At 29.1% G+C, this 5207-nt stretch overlaps 1 long non-coding RNA gene across 1 annotated transcript; it reads right to left on the minus strand.

Annotated features, from left to right (window-relative positions):
• Positions 1–2375: 2375 nt before the first annotated feature.
• LOC139855709 (uncharacterized) lies at positions 2376–4311 on the minus strand. Its single transcript, XR_011761528.1, has 3 exons — positions 3967–4311; positions 3272–3347; positions 2376–2616 (listed from the first exon to the last, which is right to left on the minus strand). It is a non-coding gene; the product is annotated as an uncharacterized lncRNA (long non-coding RNA).
• Between the last annotated feature and the right edge of the window lie 896 nt (positions 4312–5207).

Here is a 5207-nt window from a genome sequence, read left to right on the forward strand (position 1 = left end):
AAAATAACAATTGTTCCGAACAAGAGAAAGCAATAGCATGTATTTTTCTTAGCAAACATATTGACGAGTCCTTAGAATCTACATATTATATGATCGAAGATCCGAGTGTATTATGAAAAATACTCAAAGATAGATACGATATTAATTATCAAGAAATAATGGTGATCCATGAAAGAATAAAATTGAAGATGTTAGTAGATGCTCTTATAAGAATCCCAGAGATTCTTATTAATGGTCTGGTAACGTGGATCATCAGTCTAGTATTTCTTAAATACATGAACATCTTGTTTAGCTCTACAAATAAGTCCCAAAAGAAAAAAAACGAGAGTGAATCTGTTGAAAAATCTTGATTAAATAAACCTGAGCTACCTTGAGACTTGAATGGTTTGAATTTTCTATGATGCCTAGCTTGTTATGTATTACTCATAAATAAATGGTTTCAGACCATAACGCATATGTTTATTAAGTGTTATCTTTTATATACTTCAGATTGTAACTTGTTTGCAGGTAATATAATTTGATTATCTTGCTGAAATATAACTCATTATTTGCTTATCTTATTTGAAGTTTTAGTATGAATCCTGCTGAAATACAACATCAATTAAATGGTAAAGACCTATGTATTGCAGATAGTGATAACATACACACTATGATCAAATCTAAAAAATATTTCAATGATTTAATCAAATGAAGGAATTATAAATACTATATCAGGTATTGTAAACTTGATAAAATGAACGAGAAAGGCAAAATTCATGTTATCAAAAGTTCAACCTCTAGTAGTATATACTTGTAAATTTCACTGTCATATTTGTCACTACTTTAGCATTTTAGAATCGGGTTTATATAATGATCCGTTACAAGATTAAGAACACAACGATCTTGCAAGGATGTGATTATTTTTTTGGGTGTTTGAAGTATTCACCCCTTTGTAACAGGAAGTAAAATAACAAACACAATATGGGAATAGAAGTATTACTATTTCTTCTCTCTTTTAATTACATACATATGAATAGAGTAATTAAAAGGCTATCCCTCTACTCTCTCTTCTACTAACTATACATATATTTAGTATATAGAAAGTAAAAGAGGTTGTTTATACTCTCTTGTATCTATATGGATAAAGGTTATCTATCTCTCCTTTATCTATAATATAAATAAAAGGCTATGTTTTGTTTTCTCTCTGTGTTACAGGTATGTAACTTGTAACAAAGAGGCCTCCTAGCTCCAATCTTCCACTTACAAAACTATTTATAATTTATAATAATAATGTAAAGAAGCAATATCTCCATGTTTACCATAAATGGGAACATGGGAATGTGGGTATGATTAACTCCACGTTTTCTTTGCTTAGAAATCGTGGACCAACAATGAAAAAGTTCATGTTAACTCCTTAATTTCCTTGTTTCTCTCGGATTCAAGTGGTGGGTCAAGATCCCACCGGATCATATAATATAATACTCCTATAATAAAAACGATAAAACAACATTATTGACGTTATTACTGTTATATAATACATTCTTGTAAAACAACATTATCAACATAATTGTGTTATACAGTATATGTTGTTGGATCAAACTTTAAATAATACTAAAACTCTATTAACAAACAATAATATAAAGAAGACAGTGACTATATAATTGATGTAAGGTTTACAGAGATAGACTAATATAAACTTGATTTTTTATTGCATATCATTCTCATCGATTACAATGCATATATAGCCAAGAGATTACTTAGTCCTAAAGAATTGTATATTTTCCAATATTATTTGATTCACCAAATCAAAGTAAATATGGAATATCAATTCTCACCAAAAATCACTTATTAATTAATTAAAACATTATATATAAATAATTACTAGTTAAAGACACGCGAATTCGCGAGATTTTTTTGAAAAAAAATTATTATAGAAAATTAGAAATTAACCTTTTCACATGAGGATTGATTATTTAATTATTACACATTATATGAATATGAATAATGCATTATATTAATAATGATGCTTTATTTGAAATAACATGAAATAAATCAAATATACAAATACAAATGTAACATTGTTGAAGACAAAAATTCAATTCAAAATAAAATATATGCTAAAAAAAATAAAAAATAAAAACGTTATATATCCATAACTTTTCATTGATGACTAAATAACTTCATTCTTTTTAGGTACTTACCTAGTCTTGGAGGGTCAAGAAATGGTTATCACAATTCTAACAAAAAAAAAAAAAAAAAAAAATCCACCTAAAATATTTAGCTATGAGACAAATAACACTTGTTATAAAGGAACATCAAGTTCTGTTAGCCGATTGACCATATCATAAAGGAACTCCAAGCTGAGTTTGAATTGTTAGTAGAATTAACCCTAGAATTAACTACAACCTAAATATATGGATGTTTGGACATTATTATCTAGTAGGATCATCCTCTTTTCACGCTTGCCATTAAATAAATGTTTGGTCTTCGAATAGAAATGATTGTCACAATATCCCTTTCAGTCCTTGTTCCTATACTTACCAGAATTCCAATTCATTTCGAGAGCCTTTTGACTTCACACCCATATTGTTGAAACATCCTCCATCAACCAACTCAGCTATTGGTCATGGACTATATCTAGCAATCTAAGACCCATACATCAAAAATTGAGTCAATCGGGTCAACTATTTGGGTCTATTGGGTCTCGAGAAAACAAAGAGAATGGGTCCAATATGGACCCCATTAATATATTAGAAGTCAATCTAGACCCATTGAAATCCATTTGCAACCCATTTCAAATTGAAAAAAAAAAATTAAACACATAAAAAACTTAAAAAATTAAAAAAATATAAAAATAATAAAAAAACAAATTTGTTTTCCTTAAAGTATATATATATATATATATATATATATATATATATATATATATATATATATATATATATATATATATATATATATATATATATAATAACAAAAATATTTAATATTTTTTCAAAGAATTACATTTACCTAGAAAATTATCGGCTAATCTTAAAAATTATTTTTATTTTAAAAAAAAATGGGTGTTTGGACCCGACCCGTTCGCCCCATGACCCGTTTAGCCCCAAACTCATTTGGATCTCGTCCTAACCCGACCTGTTTACTAGGCTTAGTCATGGTGTCCTTATCCTGGACCCGAGTCAAAATCATCTTCAAATAATGAATTACCCAAAATCAAAAGGTTATAAACAAAAACTACAGTTAATGAATCACCTAAAACATAACATAAAGAAATTGCATAACACCGTACCTGATTAAAGATGCATAACCATGAGGAAATGAGCTTTTGTTGTTGGTTACCGGTCAGATGAAAACAATATTGCTATCTGGGGTTAATTACATAATTAAATATCTAATAATACCACAACATCCCACACAAATAACGTCGCATTTATTTATTCATTTTCAAAATATCTATAGGTTAAACGTGTGCAAACGTTATTACAAAAATATACTTTTTTAAACTTGCCCAACTTTCATTACCCATGTAACCTAGTATAATTAATGTCTTGTATACACTTTAAATGACATTTCAAACCAAACCATTTCACATGATTCCTATTAGTTTAAATCTTCTAATTTAACCCCTCTGATAATTAACCAAAATCAACCAATCTATGGGTAAATGGGTCACCATTACCACTTTTAGTAATTACGTTATGTACTTGAAACCTTTTGAAAACTGGGAGAAATAGCCATGTACAACAAATTTAGAAAAGATGCATTACCCATGTGACCCTATATACCATTATCCAACTCGTTTAGACCCATCAATAGGCGCTATTTGGACCTCTTTTGCAAGCCATTCAAGCTATTTAGGTTTGAAGTTACTTTCTGTTATGGCTTACTAATATTATCTTCACAACCTCTTTATGTAACTACCTTGATTTTAATGTAGTATTAGATTTTTTATAGTATTATGAGCATATAGATTAGAAATCTAACCTCAATGGGTATATGATTTGCAATTTGACCTTCCAATGTTATCATCTGTTCCGAAGATACTAAAGAAGTGCCCATATGAATACCTTAGACCATCACCCAACTTAGAATAGTGATACATGAAAGATGGGTTCTCCTCGAAAGACGGTTGACCTGCAATGAATCTGGTATCCAGAGTTTCCATATACGATTGTTGACAAAAGCATTAACTGGACTTTCAGATGCAACAAAGACAATTATAAAAAAATGTTAGTTTCAAAGTCTGGCATTGAAACCAAAGGGCATTTGGCCCAGCGGTATCGTGGTTGCCCTCTAACCAAGAGGTTAAGGGTTCCAGTCACACATGGGACATATTCATGGTTGTTAATATTCGTGTTATTGGTTTGTGTGAGTTTGCCTTTCAAAAAAAAAAAAAAAAAAAAAAAGGTCTGGCATTGACCCATAACTAGACTTATATGCGTCAATAGTCAAACCAATGAATTGGTTATGTTGTTGAGATAATTAGCTAACCCAAGTTATTTTGATTAAGTCAATATATAGCTAACTATAGTAAAAAGTAATGAATCTGTAAACTTATAGAAGACAACTTATGATCTATCGAAATAAAATAATATCATCATATAACTCCAATGTTGAAGCTTGGATGATTTCCTAACTGCAGATTAAGCATTAGTTTCAAATCTACAGCATAAAAAAAGTTTATTAGTAATAAAAAGGATATTAACTGTATAGTACTCCGTATTACTTAATCTAAATCAATCAAAATGACATTTATATATTTTTATGTCAGCTATTCTCCTTAACATATAGCTTGAGTGGACTAAAACCATTGACTATGCCGATAGCATCTGTAAGAAATTAAATATTAATGATTAAGCCAATTTACTAAGCATAAACTGTTAACAAACAAAAAATTTAATAAAAATCTTTGATTATTATTATCCGACAATAACTCCGACTTCTAACGATATGGACTTCATATCGGTAAAAGGAACCATACTAATCCCACTCGGGCCATTTCATTCAAATGCTTTAACACGAGCGACTGTTGATCTGTAAGTGAACATTAGTTTGCAGTTGTGGTTCCAATGGATACATCTATACCTCTTAGAGTTATCAACAAATATGTTAAAAAATATTTTAACATATTTATTGTTAATTATTATTATTATTGTATTTTTCAATCACAAACTTATGAATTACTCCGTAATTAAAACGGAGTAGAATGTAAAAATATACCTAAC

This window comes from Rutidosis leptorrhynchoides, chromosome 6 (genome assembly GCF_046630445.1).
Source record: "Rutidosis leptorrhynchoides isolate AG116_Rl617_1_P2 chromosome 6, CSIRO_AGI_Rlap_v1, whole genome shotgun sequence".
Taxonomy (NCBI): Eukaryota; Viridiplantae; Streptophyta; class Magnoliopsida; order Asterales; family Asteraceae; genus Rutidosis; species Rutidosis leptorrhynchoides.